Below are 18506 nucleotides of genomic sequence, written 5' to 3'. Positions count from 1 at the left end.
TGTAGAGATGAATAAAAATGGAGGTGATGTTAGGAAATGGTAAATGTTGTATATGTGTATGGGATGATTCATTCAACAACAGATGATAATAAAGGGCCAAGTGCAAATCAACATGAGTTGACAAGAAACAAAACAAGTCAGAACCACTACCATAAGCCTCTCTAGTTTTCTTAAGAAATGTCCCCTCACTAGAGGTGCACCCATGGGTTCCTTGGATTTTTTTCACGTTGGAATTTTATGAACTAATGGACTTAGGAGCAGCCTTTCATTCCAGACATAACCTGATGGTAAATAAAGGAGCTTCTGTACCCTGATAGGAGTGAGTACAGGGTTTCTATGGCAGCATAATAGAGGAATTCTTAGCCAGCCAGGCTGGGATGGGCGCAGAGAGAGCATTCTGCAGAAGCCACTGGTGAGTACTAAGTGAGTGAGCAGGGCTTAGGCAGGTAAAGGAGAGGGAGGCTCAGGCCATCTGGGCAGGAGAGGCAGAATGTCCAGGGATCAGGTATGAGAGGAACTTCATTGGGTCCGTGGGGAGGGCAGAGGATTTTCCCAAACTGCCTTTGGTAGTTAGTCCCTCCTCAGACAGCCATCCCCTTGCAGTCATGTACTATTGTTCACGAAGCTGACTAGAAGACGGTGATTGGATTATCCTACCACTCTCGGAGCATAACCTCATAGTGGTAGGAGAGTAGAGACACTGTCTTAGTTCATCCAAAAGAAAAAAAAAGTAAGAGAGAGCAAAGAAAACCTGTATTTGATTATGTTGTATATATGTAGATGTGCCTTCTAGCAGAATTATTATTTTTTTTTCCGTTGTCTTCATCCTAGAAGAAGCTTTACTCTATTTGGAATCACAGTTTGAGTGCTGCATGGAAACAACTTGAACCTTATGTTCCATTTCATTATATTTAAATTTATGTGAAGCACTTTCTACCACTTAGGCATGCATTTTGCTCTTCATAGCATGGAATGCTGTAACAAAATGTTTTGTCCATCAGAGGCTTTCTCAACATTTTACGAGCGTTTAAGTGCTTAATCTCCACAGTGTGCAGGGTAGGTGGCAGGTAGTCAAGTGATATTTTTTTCACGTATCTTGCATATTCTCATGTTTTGGTTGTTCATGCCTCTTAAGGAGAAATTTTCCCCTTTGAAGCTGAAATACCCTATGCTTTGAATCCAGTCAAAGACAAATTATTCTGGAAAGCTTGAACCAAACCTGGTCAGATGCTTCTGAGTTATGAGAGAGGGATTGAAATAAACTTTTTCAGCTAAAAATAATTTTGCTCACAAGTTACCAAAAATGGCCGACTAGAAATGCTTTTAAGATACTTGTCTAAGCTACCATAAGCCGAAGGTCAAGAAAAAAGTTTAGAACACATTTTGAGAAACGATTGGCTCTATTTTGCCAAAGCTTTTGCCAAGCTTCTTATTCCATAATTGCCCTGGGAGACAGAAACTGGTGGAAAGTGTTATGCCTGAGATTCACTGGGAACCTAGACGTTCTTCAAGTGGAACACGTAGGCTGCCTGTTTCTTCTGACAGTAAACTCATACTTCTGGGAGGCATTAGGGTTAGATGAAAATGAGACACTTAATTCTAAAGATATTGTACAATTACCTATGCTAATTAATTATTTAAAACCTATCTCCTGTTGCAGAGCAGTTCTTACTCTCAGGGAATATTTGTTAGTCTTCACAGAGAGCCAAGTGCTGGGTCTTTAGCACGTGGTACTGCCATTGATGCTCTGTTGTTCTGTTAAGGTACTTCTCTGCATCTCACTGAATAGTGGAATTAAGAATCACTCACAGTTATGGGCAGCACTTTCTATGTGCAGTATGATCGGTTGTCACTGGAGTTTATATTTATGCTTCATTCTAAAACCTCAGTGTACCTTACTGATTACGCAGAGGGCCCCTTTGCAGCAGCAGTTTGCACCACTGATTGCTGGTGGTAGCCTTGAGAAGGCATGATGACTCTCCTTAAGGTTGCTTAGTATTGTAGAATAAAGTCTTGATTTAGAATAAAATTTAGAGCTTTTTTCCTCATAAAAATCGCTCTTTTAAATAGAGCTAATATAAAGCCATGATGTTTTTCCTTCCTAAATTTAACACGTATTTATTGAGCCTCTGATGTGTATGAGGTAATGAGAAGGGAAATTGACCGAGCTCATGTCAGAGGACCTCTGTCTTCCTTCAGTTAGAGAAGAACAGTAGCCTGTAGGCAGGGATGGTAATGACACTCTGAGATGGTGGAGAAATTTTAGAGGTAGGTGTTGTTCCAGTGTAATAAGCATTCATTAAAAAGTAGAATAGGGCTTCCCTGGTGGCGCAGTGGTTAAGAATCCGCCTGCCAATGCAGGGGACATGGGTTGGAGCCCTGGTCCAGGAAGATCCCACATGCCACGGAGCAAGTAAGCCCGTGAGCCACAACTACTGAAGCCCATGCGCCTAGAGCCTGTGCTCCGCAACAAGAAGCCACTGCAATGAGAAGCCAGCACACTGCAATGAAGAGTAGCCCCCACTCGCTGCAACTTGAGAAAGCTGGGTGCAGCAACAAAGACCCAACGCAGCCAAAGATAAATAAAAAAATAAAAACAAGTACAATAAAAGGATTGCTAAGTCTCAGTTAAGTGCCAGCTTGGATTGAGGTGGTCTTGGTGATTTCTTAACTTCATCAGACGGTACTCAGAAGCTCACAAGTGTAGCTAAGTGCACATTACCCTGGGCTGAGCGTCAGTAAACTGGGACAGACAGCTTCAGGTGGAGGAAAGGGGTGGGAGAAGACAAAGGATAGGAAGCTTGTGACACGAGTTTGAGATCTTGATGTTAGAAGAGTTTAGGTAGTGATGATTCCTAAGGAATGGCGATCAAATGGATGATTGTGATAGAGGTCAAGTCCCCTGGAAATAAGTAGGTTGAAGAACTTGGAGGCTTTGGAAGGGTTGTCAACTGGAGGTTGAGGAAGTAGAATGATGTGTAAGCATTAACTCAGTAGTTCTCGACTGGGAGAGGTTTTGCCCCCCAGGGGATGTTTGGCAATGTCTGGAGACATTTTTGCCTCTCCTAACTGGAGGTGCTGCTGGCTTCTAGTGGGTAGAAGCCCGGGATGCTGCTTTAACACTTGAAAATGCATGGGGCAGCTCCCTACAGTGAAGGATGATCTGGCCCAGAATGTCAGTAGCGCTGAGGTTGAGAAACCCTGCATTAACTTTAAGAGTTGTTGAGTAAAGGCAACAGAATATGATTATTTCTCTCCCCTTCCTCTCTGTTTCTTAAAACAGGGACCAGCTGTTAGGTAGAACTTTTTGACTTATTATAGGTGGCATACATTTGTTACCCAGTAAATGTTTGCTGAGTGACGAATGATATGAATTGATAGAAAAGCAGCAATGGGGAGCAGAAAGAATGCCAACTCCTAGCAACAGCCTTTAGGCTTTGGAAGACTGTGAGGTATACATATGGAAAAAATGAATTAATATTAGGATGCAGGAGAAGTATTGAGAGAGTGAAGAAGAAATCAAAGTTGTAGAGGTGTGGAAAGGGGAGCTACCAAGGGGCCCAGTTGAGCTGGTCGAAAGGCAAAGAAGGGGGTGAGAAGGAGCAAAGATTTTCGTTGTATGTAGGGTTCAAGAGTTCCAGGAGAGGTAGTTGGAGATGGGTCTTTTTTTTTCTTTTTTTAAAAAATACATTTATTTATTTATTTATTTATTTTTGGCTGCGCTGGGTCTTCGCTGCTGTGTGCGGGCTTTCTCAGTTGCGGCAAGTGGGGGCTACTCTTCGTTGTGGTGCCCGGGCTTCTCATTGCGGTGGCTTCTCTTGTTGTGGAGCATGGGCTCTAGGCGCACGGGTTTCAGTAGTTGTGGCATGTGGGCTCAGTAGTTGTGTTGCATGGGCTTAGTTGCTCTGTGGCATGTGGGATCTTCCCGGACCAGGGCTCGAACCTGTGTCCCCTGCATTGGCAGATGGATTCTTAACCACTGTGCCACCAGGGAAGTCCCGGGGTGAGTTTTCCGAGGAAAGTTATTGCAGGTTAGCAATCAGGAAGAACTTACTAATGTAGGAGCTTCTTAGAACTAGAAGAGCCCTAAAGTTCCTTTTGGAATGTTGGTGTGATAGAAACCTTAGTAGTTTCTGTTATGTTCTGGGAAAATTCTATACATGTGTATACATATAGATGTACATACATCTTTGTATACCTAAAGTCCCTTCGTTGCTTTTCACTGAACAGAACATCTTGCAGGATATTTTGTTTCAGTTTGTACAGAGCAACCTCATTCTTCTGAAATGACCACATAGTATTCCATAGTAAGTTTTTTTTTTGTTGTTGTTGTTGATGTTTTAAAATCATGATTTGTTTAAAAATTTCCTGTTGCTGGACATTTAGGTTGTTTCCAGTCTTTTGTTAGTAGAAGCAGTGCTGCTTATATATATGTTCTTGTGTATGTAGGTAAGTATATGGGGACAGCTTCTGAGAAGTGGAATTGTTGGGTCTCTGGGGTATGTTCATTTAAACTTCTGATAGGTATTGCCGAGCAGCCTCCAGAAGTGTATACTTCTATGAACAACGAAGTAGAGTGACTTTTTCCTATCAGCTTGGCAAACTATATGTTACCATACTTTGATTTTCACCAGTCCAATAAGTGAAAACTGGTACAGTGATTTTTTGTATTTTTGAAAAAGGATCTGTTTTTTTAAAAAATATGTTTAAAAATTACTTGTGTTTCTTTGTCATGAACTGAATTTTGAAAGAATTTTTTTTTTGGTCAGTAAGAACTTTCAAAAATTAAGGAAATTAGCTCTTGTCATTCATATTACAAAATTTCTCAGTTTGTCATTTGTCTTTTGAGTTCGTTTATAGTATATAAATGTATGTATATGTGTTTGTGTGCGTTTTAGAGCCAGATAAAAACATTTTAATGTAATCAAATATATAAGGTATTTATTTTTAAGCTTTTGGATCTTGTTTCTTTCTGAGAAAGGCCTTGTATACTGAGATTTAAAAATAATGTTCTGTGCTTTCTTTTAGTACTTTAACAGGAAAAGCTGGATTTTAGTTTTGGTTCTATCATTTATTAGTTTTGTGACATTGGGCAAATTATGTAACCTCCCAGAGCCTCAGTTTCCTAAACTGGAACAGTTTGATCAGATGATTTGTAACATTGTAAAGAATGTTGTAAAATTTCTTGTTTGCTTTTGAGTGGGGTTTACTTTTGTGTTGTGTGGGGATGGGGAGTTGAGGCAAGCAAAGGGAAAGATGAAAAGAGGCAGGCAGGCGGACATGGAAGGAAGATGGGCAGAAGTAAAAAGGAGGACGGAGAGAAACCAGGAGTGCCAATGAGAAACAAAAAACCCGGAGATGATAACAAAGGAAAACAGACACAAGGAAGGTAGATACCGAGAACCCTAGTGGGATGCATTTTTCCTGTCACAGGAGGTCTAAGGCATTTTGGGCACTTTTGTTCATTCACTCTCCCTTCTTCCCTCCCTCCCTTTTTCCCCTTTCTTCCTCCTATCCCTGCCTTTTTCCCTTCTTTCCTTTTTTTTTTTTAATGGTTGAAAAAAATTTCTTTTTAAATTTTACTTATTTCTTGGCTGCATTGGGTCTTTGTTGCTGCACGCGGGCTTTCTCTAGTTGCGGCGAGCGGGGCTACTCTTCGTTGTGGTGCGGTGGCTTCTCTTGTTGCGGAGCATGGGCTCTAGGCATGTGGGCTTCAGTAGTTGTGGTGCGTGGGCTTAGTTGCACCGTGGCATGTGGGATCTTCCCTGGCCAGTGATGAAACCCACGTCCCTTGCATTGTCAGGCGGATTCTTAACCATGGTGCCACCAGGGAAGTCCCCCTTCCTTTCTTTTTCTTTGAATAAGAAGTGTAATACAGAGGTTATAAATTAGCACAAATCATAAAGTACAAAAGTTAAGGCTTCAAAGTCTTACTCATGCTGCACATATATAGCATTTTATTTTTAGATGTTGGGGGTAGGAGTTTATTAATTATTTATTTTTGCTGTGTTGCATCTTCGTTTCTGTGTGAGGGCTTTCTCTAGTTGTGGCAAGCGGGGGCCACTCTCCATCGCGGTGCGTGGGCCTCTCACCATCGCAGCCTCTCTTGTTGTGGAGCACAGGCTCCAGACGCGCAGGCTCAGTAGTTGTGGCTCACGGGCCTAGTTGCTCTGCGGCATGTGGGATCCTCCCAGACCAGGGCTCGAACCCGTGTCCCCTGCATCAGCAGGCAGATTCTCAACCACTGCACCACCAGGGAAGCCCCGTATATAGCATTTAAAGCCAAGTGCTTTGAACTTCTTGGACATAAGTTTCTGTTGGAATTGCTATTATACTGATTTATTGTCTAGCAATCCCTTCCAGCTCTAAAATTCTGTTTTTAAATATAGTGTATGTATTTTAACATTGTTATAAGAACTATAACTTTTGCATTTCCTGTTTTTAGATCTTAAATATGTAAAATTAATAATGCATTCCCACATGTTTTATATTTCATGTCTGAGAAGTTCTTCCCATAATTTATGCCTTTAAGAAATCGAGTTTCTGTCTTTGGACACCTGTCTTCTGTGAAACCTTGAGCTGAGATGTTTAACTTCTTCCCTGTCTGCTAAGTATGGGTAATTGTACCCATCCAACAATAAATAGTTAACCAAAATTCTTAAATGACAGATTCCTCTAAAGTATAGTTTTCAATTATTTCCATCACTTATTTATTTATTTATTTTTTTGTGGTACGCAGGCCTCTCACTATTGTGGCCTCTCCCGTTGGGGAGCATAGGCTCCGGACGCGTAGGCTCAGCGGCCATGGCTCACGGGCCCAGCCTCTCCGCGGCATGTGGGATCTTCCTGGACCGGGGCACGAACCCGCGTCCCCTGCATCGGCAGGCGGACTCTCAACCACTGAGCCACCAGGGAAGCCCCTCACTTATTTTTAAAAAACCAATTCATACTTTGCCCTTAGACCCTAAGTGTGATTCTATTTTCCTTGTTGCTTTGGTTGGGGGAAAAAAAAATCCTGTGGTTACTACCATGCACCCATTTGAGTTGAATACACTCTTACCTTTTAGATGATGGTGATCTTCTCACAAACTCCTTTTTACCTTTTCAACCTCATGAACCTCCCAGAGCTGGCCTGGGACATGCTTATCTGTTGGCTTTTTCAGGTTACCCTGGAAAACAGATGACTAGACTTATTAAAATCATGCCTGACTCTCATGGCAGTGGCTGTCACCGTGGGCTACTTGGAAAGGAAGTTATTGTGGTGATCAGAAATACATACCGAAGGAGAAGGGGATGAAAATGTAAGTGGCTTTGGTTGCTTAGCTTTGTTACTGGTAGCTTGGCTTTCGGGGGATACAGAGGTCTCGATGTCATCTTTCGGATTTGATCAAAAGCTTTCTTCTTTTCCACTTCTGGAGGATGGCTTCTTTGGGAAAGAATCACCTTCGTTGATTCCTCATTTTGTGCATTTTAGATCCAGTCTCTCCATTTCATCCCCAGACTCATTTTATGTAAAGTGAAACCTAATCAAGAGGTGTCGTTTGAGGTTCTGCTCTTTGTGAGGTAGTGTGGGCAGGAAGAGGAAGATCCAGGGGGTGTTCTGTAAAGGGTTTCAATTCAGTTGTGTAGGTGATGTATAAACTCAGCCAAAATTAAATAACAGTTGAAGTTGATGGTGTCAAATATGGTAAAGGGTCATGTACCTTGCTAATTTGTTGGTGAGAAAGACTATATTTATTATAAAATTGTACCACAGTTGTTTTTCTGGATTTGCTGTACACTTGGAAAGATAAAAATATAAAGGAGAATAAAAGGGGATCCAGAATGTAAGCTATGGCAACTGAAAAATTTTTTATGACTTTTACATTTTTTTAAATGAAGTTGTCATATTAATTATTTTAATTTTAAACCTGGGAGGCCAAGGAAAAAGTTTCCTTTGGTCCTGGAAGCTGACTCAGACTTTACACTCCCTCCCCATCTCAGTTCCTTCCAATATTTACAGGATCTCCAATAGCTGGCTTCAGAAATTAGTTGCAAGAGGTCCTATGCATGATGTAATGTAGTAAATACTTAAAAAAATATTTGTGGAAGAAATAACTAAAGTTCTGTAGGGAGTCCGGAGAATGTATAGAGACATTTTGAGTCTTTGTAGCTACTTTAGAAACAGTGTTGCTGCTGGCAGGTGGGTAGCTGGGAGAGTTGAAGGGCCTTTGCATTGGCTTTTAAAAATCTCTTGAGGCACTTCCCTGGTGACGCAGTGGTTAGGAATCCGCCTGCCAATGCAGGGGACACGGGTTTGAGCCCTGGTCCGGGAAGATCCCACATGCCGTGGAGCAACTAAGCCTGTGTGCCACAACTACTGAGCCCGTGTGCCACAGCTACTGAAGCCCGCATGCCTAGAGCTCATGCTCTGCAACAAGAGAAGCCACCGCAATGAGAAGCCTGTGCACCGCAATGAAGGGTAGCCCCCACTCGCCGCAACTAGAGAGAAGGCCCGCGTGCAGCAGCAAAAACCCAATGCAGCCAAAAATAAATTAAATAAATAAATTTTTAAAAATGTATCTTGAGACCTCTTCTGAAAGCAGCAGCTCTTCTGTTCTCATGGATGGTCTGCCTGGTGAGTTTGGACAACATGCAGTATTTCTACCATGTGAATGTCTAAAATGACTGAAGAATCCAAGACTGACCACCCTGGAGTGTGTATTGATCAAAACCATTTGAGCTGTAGGCACAAGGGTTTGAAGGATGGCTGGATGTACAGAGACCAGGTAGAAGGGGATGCTCATGAGTTCCCTGTGTCTCATGACCAGAGCCAACTAATGATAGTTTAAATGTGTCAGATGCCAGTGAATCCCTATTGTTCCCTTACCTATTGAAGTCTGAGAAGTTCTCGTTTAGGAAAGGTATCTGTTGTTACACTGCTCATTTTAGGGCAGTATCTGGACCAGGGGTCAGCTGCCTTTTCTTCAGGACCTCAAGGACTAATGTGTGAAGACCTGCATCTTTTTGGCTAGCAGCAAAGTGGATTAGAAGTCTAGAGGCTGGTTGCTTTCTAGTTTTGGAGGTTGAAGATGATTCGTCAAGATGCCAGGAAAGCCAGAGTGATGGCCCAGAGTCAGTAGTCTTGTTGGTATCATTTCAACCTTCTGAGATGAGTCCTTAATGGACACTGAGGCCTTATACCCGGTGTAAGTGCCCTTCTTTGGGCACTTTTTCATATTTCCTTAATCAACAGTGTTTATAAGGTCATGATCATGTGAGGAGAGTGGAACTCCTCTTTCCCTGGGGCTATTTTTCTGGCAGATTTCAGCAGGCTCATATTTCCTGGTGACATTTGTTTTTTTGAGTTTCGTTCAAGCCGGCAGTATTTTGCCTTTTCAGCTACTCCCCTGATGGATTCTTGTTTACCCCATATTGTGGGAGACACGTGGTGGGGGTGGTATCCCACCCTGGATAATTGTCTCGGGGCTGGGAACCTGTTGCTGTTTCCTTCATTAGGAGGAGAAACGTAAGGAAGCAGGGAGAAGAAACTTTTTGTTTGGGAGAGAAAATAAAACCCAGCTTTTCTGAGGCCAGAATGGGATCATGTGTAATAAACTATGAATTCATCCTCTTTTTTCCTCCTTCCCTCCCAGTTGCAGTTGATCTCACAACAGCTGTTTCCAGCTGTCCTCTGGATTTTGCCCAGGCCCCTTGGGATGGCTGCAGTGACTCACACAGCTGGGCTTTTTTCCATAATGGTCTCAGTCTGCTTCTCAAGACATAGGAGCAGGAGCAGGAGGAAGAGGGTGACTCTGGTTGCACTGGGGTAGATTTTCTTGTAGAGATTGCTGTCTGCTGAGGGCTCTGGGTGTGATTTGTCCTCCTTTAAAATTAAAGCAGTGGTCCTAGAAGCCAACACTGGTGATAGGGGGGAGGCAAATGCGTTAGCTGGAGAATGCTTTTGGAGAAAACCAGATATTCTTCTACTTTGCCTCCCTCCCCCTGCTTCAAGACCTTCCATTTCAGAGCAAACTGCATCTTTCCTTTTCCAATGGATGTAGGGTAGTGTGTGTAATGGGTAGACGAATGAATGATGAGGGAAACAGTTAAAAACGGGGATGATGTACTCTGCACTCAGCCTGATTCTTGGTGTTGATACTTTGTCGGTGGAGTCAGTTTCTTTTCAGTTTCTCAAAGTGGTCCTTCCTTTTCTTAACAGTAAACACTGCCCTTCCCCTCCCTCTTTCCTTCCATGAAGGCCACTCCTTCCTAGCTTGGGAACCTATACAAATGAGATATCTCAGTAGAGAAAACAAAAAGAATCCTTTAGGTGTCTAAAAAAATTCTTACTTTTACCTCTTTGGGCTCCACACTCATGTTTCTAAAAGGGCAGCAAGCTGCAGAAAAAATCTTCTAGACCTGCTCTGTCTTATACAGTAGCCACATGTGACTGTCGAGGGCTTGAAATGTGGCTAGTCCAAATTGAGATGCTCTGGAAGTATAAAATATACCTTAGATTTTAAAGACAGTCTAAAAAAAATTTTCATTAAGATTTTTAAAATGTCGACTATGTTTTTATATTGACATATTGAAATGCTAGTATTTTGGATATGTTAGGTTCAATAAAGTATATTATTAAAATTATTCTCACCTATTTCTTTTTACCCTTTTAAATGTGGCTACTAGAAAATTTTAAATTACATAAATGGCCCATATTTCTGGCTCTCAGGATATTTCTGTTAGATGTTGTGCTCGAAGAGAAGAGGAACTTACTGAAGTACAGGTGTGCTCCTCTCTGGCAGTGTCTGTTTCCAGAACCTTGGAGGAACTTTAATGATAGTTTGGGATTCACAACCTAGTGTGCTACAACATACCCACTATGTTAGTTATTTTTTGCTGTGTAGCAAATTGCCCCATACTTACTGACTTAAAACAACAAGTGTTTACTATCTCACATTTTCTGTGGGTGAGAAATTTGGGACCAACTTAACTGTGTGGTTCTGACTCAGAATTTCTCATGAGGTTTTAGTCCAGCTGTTGGCTGGACTGCTGCCATCATCTGAAGGCTGGACTGGGGCTGGAGGAGCCACTTCCGGGAGGGCTCATCTCATGGCTGTTGGCATGTTGTCAGCTCCTCACTGGCTATTGGCAGGAGGCATGGGTTCCCTCTGACATGATTGTCTCCTTTGGCTCTTTGAGTGTCTTCCTTACGTGGCAGAACTTCCTCGGAGTGAGTGATCAAGTGAGAGATCAGATAAGAGAGAGAGCAGGTGAAATGGTGCAGTGCCTTTTATGATCTAGTCCCTGAGGTATACACTGTCATTTCTGCTTTACTTATCTGTTAGAAGCAAATGTCTAAGTCTAGTTCCTCCCAAGGGATGGAGAATTAGGCTCCACCTCTTGAAGGGAGTAGTATCAAAGAATTTGTGGACGCACTTTGGAACTACTCTACCTACCTGTTTTTCCGCTGTTTTCCCCTGTTAGTGTACCTGTATTTCACTGACTGCCTCTGATGATGGTCAGAGTCCAGTGGCTGAAGTCCATTATACCCTCAACTGCTACTTCAACAATATTATTTGGAACAATTCTGTTCATTTTGAGGATGCAAATTCTGACTTATAATCAAATTGGTCCTTTCGGGGGCGGGGGGCAAAGATGAGTTTAGCTTTGCTTGAGCTTTAAACACTGGTATGTACCTATGTTCATGTGTTATGTCTGTGCCTTAGTTGATTTTGAGTAGTGAAATAAGGCTGTTTGGATATTACATGGTAAATGTGTTATTATGTACTTGTATATCACACTTCTTACGTAAGATTCAGAGCACTTAAGAACCATTCCATAGCTCATTCTACCTCTGAGAGGTCTGCACATGAAGCAAGGTACCATACTATTCCACAGGTAGGGGAATGGAGGTGAGTTCATTTACGCGTGAGATTGAGTGAAGGCGTTGTGAGGGATGTAGAGGTGTACTAGGCAGAGACATTGACGGTGCTCTCAGGTAGCTTCAAATGTAGTATTGGAGTTAAGATATTATACAAGTAAGTGTGCTTAGAGCACGCTGCTGAGTTTCCAGAGGTGGGTTCATCCATTGCCTCTCCTCCTGATGGCTGTTTCGTTTTTGGCTCAGCCTCAAACTTCTCAGATTTAGATTGAGGCAAGACGCAAGACTTATAGGATATAAATGACCCATTAGACGTAATCAGTGAAGGTCGAGTTTTGCCTGCTCTGGGTCAAAACAGAGCTTTAGTACATGGAAACTAAGCATACTAGCAGAAAATTGTTGGATTGGGATAGGTTTCAAGATTCAGGAGAGCAGGTATTTCAATCCACTTAACTTCATTTTTTTTTAGTGTCTTGGTATGATTTACTCAGATATTTCCTAAGGAATTAAACATTATATCTAACGTTTGAGAAGTCTGAAAGCTTAGATGAATGGGCTGTCAGAAAGTTTATTGCCTTGGTCAGAGAATTAAAAATCTATTTAATCTAGCTATCTTTTAAACCCTTGTTACCATTATCATAATCTTGGTACTTAAGTAGTTTTGAATTGTTGTTTTCCTTTTTTTTTTTTTGTAGTTATCTCTCGTCTCTCTAACCAGACATAATTTTCTTGAGGATCATGCCTTTTATTTCTTTGTATTCTCACTGCTAATAACTGTACTTTCAGTTGTGTATTCAAGAGGCTCCGTACTTAGATACACTGTCAGCATCCACTGGTGTGAGAGTCAGGCGTAGAGCTCATGGATAAGAGTCTTACTGGCTCTGCTGCTTAATAAATTTATAACCTTGGGCAAGTTTCTTAATTTCTCTGAGGCTCGCTTCCTTCCTCTGTAAAATGTTAATAATAGTTTCTACCTCATAGACTTGTGAAAACTAATGAGCTATTGCAAATAAAGCAGTTAGCACAGGAGAGGCTACATATGTGAGATTTGTAAAAAGTTATTTGATTAGCTTATTAATTTTTTTTTATTAGAAGCATCAAAATTCTTGACTCTCGAGCCTCTCATTATTTATTTCACATTATTTACTGGAGGTAACAGAAGCCTGAATCAGGTGCCTGTCCTCGTCAGTCTGCATGGGTCCAGGTCATAACTGACTCCACTTAGAGAGTTTTCTTGTCTGCTGTGGCAAAATAGATATTCCGCCCTCCTGGCAGGGCCTGAGGGCGCCCCCTCTCTCCCACCATCAGAGGCTGCCAGTTGTTTTTAATACACGGTATGTCACATGGGATTCAAAGGGCCCTCTTTTGGTCAGCAGCTTAGACTCGGTCACTGAAACCTGGCTAATGCTGATGCCTATCAAAAGGCCCAAGTCCTTCTGCGCCCTCCAGTTTTCTATTAAGGAATTGTTGGGACTCTTTTTGTTTTTTGGTTTTTTTTAGAAATCTTGCAGCAGCCAAACAGATCATTCCTTTCAACTCTGCACTCCTTGGTCAGCGTCCAGAATGTAAGCAACGATGGCCATCTGTGTATTCCTGTGATCTCGGGCCTGATTTGATGCTTTTTCTCTCCTGACCTGACCTTCCAGTGACTTCTTCCCTCATCGACTATCCCATTTTCCCTGTTGCATAGTAAACAAATTTCTTCACCCTCAGCCTTTTAACTGCACGTTATTTCTACCCCTTTCTCTTGACTGAATGTGATTTCTTTCCGAGGCCATCACGTCCCCCTCCTCAAGGGTGGTTGTTGTTCCCCTTGGTGGGGGAGGTCAGTATCCTGTCCCCTCTCTCCCCTCTCCATTGCTCCTATCGAATCTTCTACCTTTGGGCGAAATTCCCGGCCCGTCTAAGCTCTAGTAATCTGGCTAATAATCTACCCTCTTCCCTTGCTCAGTGCTGTTGTTTATTGATTACCTTGCCTCCTTCCCTCATTTAAAAAACAAAAAACTATGTTGGCACTTGGATCTTGAGCTTTCTTCCTACCTTAAATAATGTTATTATTGTAGGAAATTCCAGTGTCTGTGCTGATGACGGACCCAGCACCTTAGCTAGTCCCCTGTCTCTTGGTTCTTTAATTAACCAGCTTCCCTCCTTGCGTTGCACTTTCACCACCTATTCTAAGGACACACTCTGGGTCTTGTCAGTGTGGAACTGCTCCATTTCTGAAAATTTAGACAGGCATTCTCATTTTCTCATTAAGACTCTTCCAGTTCTCCCATTCATTTACTCCCACTGCATCTTTTCTCCAATGTCTCTGAGAAATCTGCTTCCTTGGCCCTCTCTCTCTGCTCTTGCCCTGTCTGTTGACTCCCCTGCCTTTGCTTCCTTCCCTGTCTTGTTTGGATTTCATGGTCCTTTGCTTAAACAGCTCTTTTGGCCAGTATCCTCTCTTTATTTTCATTTTGTTTTACCTACCAAGCAAAACCCCAGGTCTAGATCAATACAAATGTCTGCTGTCATGATTTCCAACCTTTCCTGGACCCTTGACTCCTGTCTGGAAGTCTTTCTGTGTTTGAGTGACCTGTCTTGGGGACTTGCCACGATGGCCGCTTCAGCCGTTCCTCATTGTCCTACCTTCACTTTCTCTTCACTTATAGCAAGAAATCTTGCCTCTTAATTTATAGATGGAATAGAAGCTATCAAATTGAATTCTTTTAACTTCCTGCCACCAAACCTACAAACTTCATCTGTTATCGTGAAAGATGTATATCTTTCTTTCTTTCTGTGGTGAATTCTACTTGGATCTCTTGCTTAGATTTAAAAATCTTTTCTTATCAACTTTATACATGCTTATCTTATTAAAAATAAATAAAATCTAGCAAATTAGTCCTTCAGTCTCCTTCACCCTCCAGCTCCTTTTCATTCTTCTCCCTTCTACAAACTAACTTCTTAAAATAATTGACTATGTCCTTTGAGCCCATTGTAGTCTGGTTTCTTAATCAACCACAATATTGATACTCCTTCCCCTGGTGTCACCAATAACTCCCTTGTGGCTAAATCCAATGAATATCCTTTTCTATCTTCTGTGTCCTTGAAACGCCTCTTTTCCCTTGGCTTCTCTGGCACCATCCTTAAAAAATGTTTCCCTCTCTCTGCCAGTCCCCTTTCTTCGTCTCTTCCTCAGCCCACCACTTAAAAGTTGCTGTTATGCAGGATTCTCTAGGCGTATCCATTGCTGAAGCTTTATTGATCATCTAGGATTCTTCGGGCGTATCCATTGCTGAGGCTTTATGAATCATCTGTACGCTGACAACTTGCACATTGCTATCTCTAGCCATCTCCTTCCTGCACTTCAGATGTCTGTCTCCAGCTGCTTCGTGTGCATCTGCGCTTGGATGCCCCACAGTTACTGCAAAGCCAGCATGTCTAAAACTGACTTCTCCTCATCTGCTCTTTCTGCAAAACTCTGCCCTTGTGAAAGTCAGGGACCAGTGCCGCCATTTACGCAGTGGTCTTTCTGCCTTTATTTTTGTCCCTTCCATCCCACATCACTGCATTGCAGCTATCTTTCTTAGAGTGATCCTTCTGAGACAGCTCTCACCATATCATTGCCTTTAGTCCCATTAAATGACACTGGGGTGATACAGCTCCTATCTCATCTCCCAAACCCTCGACCCACTCATGCATAGACCATGCACCCCTCCTTGAAGGTACCTCTATAAATTTCTCTTACCACCTGTACTCGCCTACCCTCATCTCTGAAATCTTGGTTTAGAGGTCAGTTTTCTTTGGGAACCTTTTGTTGAATGTCTAAGATGGGGCTAGGAACTCTCCTAACTGCTGTTGTAGAACCTTATACTTTTCCCTTTCTAGCATTTATCTCACTGTATTGTAAATGCCTATTTACTTTGATCTGGTACCAAACTGTAAGTTCCTTGAGGGTAAGGACTATGCTTTCATCTTTTTTCTTTTTAAATGCCCATCTTCTAGCATAGTACCCAATATATAGTAGGCCTAATATTTATTGGATGGTTAATGGTTGGATAGGTTATAGGATTTTAGAACTCAAAGAACCCTATCTGTATAGAATATGTCCTGGATTTTCAGGGTGAATGATCACTGTGTGGCATTTAGTTCTTTTGCTAGAGATAATGATTTCAAACAAAGTCGTATTCAAAGGCCAAAACCTCCTTCTAATGTGTTACCCTTGATTTCACTACTTAAGTAACCCTAGGTAGTTCGTTTCCAAATTTAGGTAGACCCATGTTTCTCAGTCCTGGCTGCGCATTAGCATCATCTGGGGAGCTTTAAAAAAAAAAGTTCCATTGCCCCAACCTCATCAGATAAGAGAATAAATCTTTCTCTTATTCTGGTAGGATTGTCATCCATTTCCAGCTTATTAAAATTGGTCAACAGCAGCCTTACTACTCTTTGACAAAAGAAATGGCAGGTAAGACTTTGTATTATCTAATTTCTAGATGCACCAGTCGTTGAGCATTTGGAAATTAGGGGCCCTTTTCTGTCTGTGACCCTTGGCTCATGATCTGTAATATAGAATGTGAGCAAAAGGTTTCCATCTGGTGTAGTTGCCAGCTCCTCTGATAGGGTCTCTGGTTTGGGTCACTGCTGTTGTATCACATACCTCTTTATGATGGGCTCACAGACTAATTCCCAGGGGCTAACCTGATGTAAGTAGGAAAATTTGGTTATTATCCCCAGAAGGAGCAGGTTATTATTTAATTACTTTTTTTTCCCCTTTATTTTTGGCTGCGCTGGGTCTTCGTTGCTGTGCATGGGCTTTCTCTAGTTGCGGCGAGCGGGGGCTACTCTTCGTTGTGGTGCGCGGGCTTCTCATTGTGGTGGCTTCTCTTGTTGCACAGAACGGGCTGTAGGTGTGCGGGCTTCAGTAGTTGTGGCTCGCGGGCTCTAGAGCGCAGGCTCAGTAGTTGTGGCCCACGGGCTTAGTTGCTCCACGGCATGTGGGATCTTCCTTGACCAGGGCTCGAACCTGTGTCCCCTGCATTGGCAGGCAGATTCTTAACCACTGTGCCACCAGGGAAGCCCTTAATTACTTTTTTTTTTTTTTAAATGTTATTTCATCTTTGCTTTTAGGGCTGAAACATCTCCTGTTCAAATATTTGAATTTTGGAAAAGTTGCTGCTTTTGGTAACTGAGGAATCAGGCGAATTTTTTAAATGGTTCTTAGGCTTCCCTGAAGCCCGTGCACCTAGAGCCCGTGCTCCACAACAAGAGAAGCCACCGCAGTGAGAAGCCCGTGCACCACAACAAAGAGTAGTCCCCAATCTCAGCAACTAGAGAAAAACCTGCGTGCAGCAGCAAAGACCCAGTGCAGCCAAAAATTAAATAAAATGAATAAAATAATTTAAAAAAAAAAAGGTTTTTAAAAGTGTGAGCTCACTCTTGAGTGCACTTATTTGTGGTAGTAATTGCTTGATAAAATCTGTTTTCTGCTACTCAACTAGTATAATATTTAAGATCCATTTATTGCAAAGAGTCTCTGTATCTTAACAGCCTTAGAAGGATTTGAGGAACCTCAAATTTGTTTTCTTCCCTTAGTTTTTATACCAATACGATGTTAGTACTGTGGTATTCAGAAGTTAATACATTCTTGGCGTGTTGCTTACAATAACATTTCACCAGTGCAAGACTCAAAGAGTTACTTGCATCAGTGAGTATCATAGATCTGAGAGATTTAAATGTTGAAAGATTACAAATATTTTATCCTTGTCATTAAAAACCTGTCATAGAGACACATGAAAACAAGTTGGGCTGTTTACCATTCTTTTTTCTTCCCTAGGTCATTTCTGTAGCAAACCTGTTTGTTTGTTTGTTTTTTAAATTTATTTATTTTTCAATTTTTGGCTGCATCGGGTCTTCATTGCTGCACGCGAGCTTTCTCTAGTTGCAGTGAGTGGGGGCTACTCTTCATTTGGTGCGCGGGCTTCTCATTGCGGTGGCTTCTCTTGTTGTGGAGCACGGGCTCTGGGTGGGCAGGTTTCAGTAGTTGTGGCATGCGGGCTCAGTAGTTGTGGCTCGTGGGCTGTAGAGCACAGGCTCAGTAGTTGTGGCACACGGGCTTAGTTGCTCTGCGGCATGTGGGATCCCGCACCAGGGCTCGAACCCGTGTCCCCTGCATTGGCAGGCAGATTCTTAACCACTGCGCCACCAGGGAAGCCCTGTTCGTTTGTTTTTTAATCTGCAGTACAAAGCCCTGGTTTCCAGCAAACTGAGATTTTGTGAAGACTGATTAATTCTCAGGATAGATCTGCATCTGTTTTCAGAATTGCTTGTGTCTAAAAATAATGTGGAACTTAGGTAAAGCAATATGAATAGTTCATAAATTGGTCATCATTGGTAGTTTAAAGGTAGTTAATGTTGGGAACTTTCTTCACTCTTGAAAGTGGGACAGTGGGGGTAGGGAAGGTGTCTGCATACTTTCAGCTATTCTGGCCGATACTTTTTTTCCTTTGCCTTCCCCATTATCTTGTTTCCATTGGCTTTCTGGTCTAATGAGGCCTCCTTAAAGAGGGTAGGCATACGGACTTCCCTGGTGGCACAGTGGTTAAGAATCCGCCTGCCAATGCAGGGGACACGGGTTCGAGCCCTGGTCCGGGAAGATCCCACA

The 18506-nt window shown here is 42.3% G+C and overlaps 1 protein-coding gene across 9 annotated transcripts in view; it reads left to right on the top strand.

The window, feature by feature from the left end:
• The window catches only part of RBFOX2 (RNA binding fox-1 homolog 2), a 256259-nt gene that overhangs the window by 18996 nt on the left and 218757 nt on the right, over positions 1-18506 (top strand). The window contains exon 1 of one of the 9 annotated variants that reach the window (XM_089921277.1): positions 432-7301. The exons of the other annotated variants lie outside the window; for them this stretch is intronic. The gene's annotated coding sequence lies outside the window, so the exon portion shown is untranslated. Of the gene's footprint in view, positions 1-431; positions 7302-18506 lie in introns of those variants that run through there. 9 annotated transcript variants of the gene reach the window in all.

Source organism: Delphinapterus leucas, chromosome 11 (assembly GCF_059928025.1).
Source record: "Delphinapterus leucas isolate spDelLeu-1000000601 "Yukka" chromosome 11, BTC_Dleu_Yukka2, whole genome shotgun sequence".
NCBI classification, from domain to species: domain Eukaryota; kingdom Metazoa; phylum Chordata; class Mammalia; order Artiodactyla; family Monodontidae; genus Delphinapterus; species Delphinapterus leucas.
Note: the sequence above shows the minus strand (reverse complement) of the source record. Positions and strands in the feature narration are given on the sequence as shown.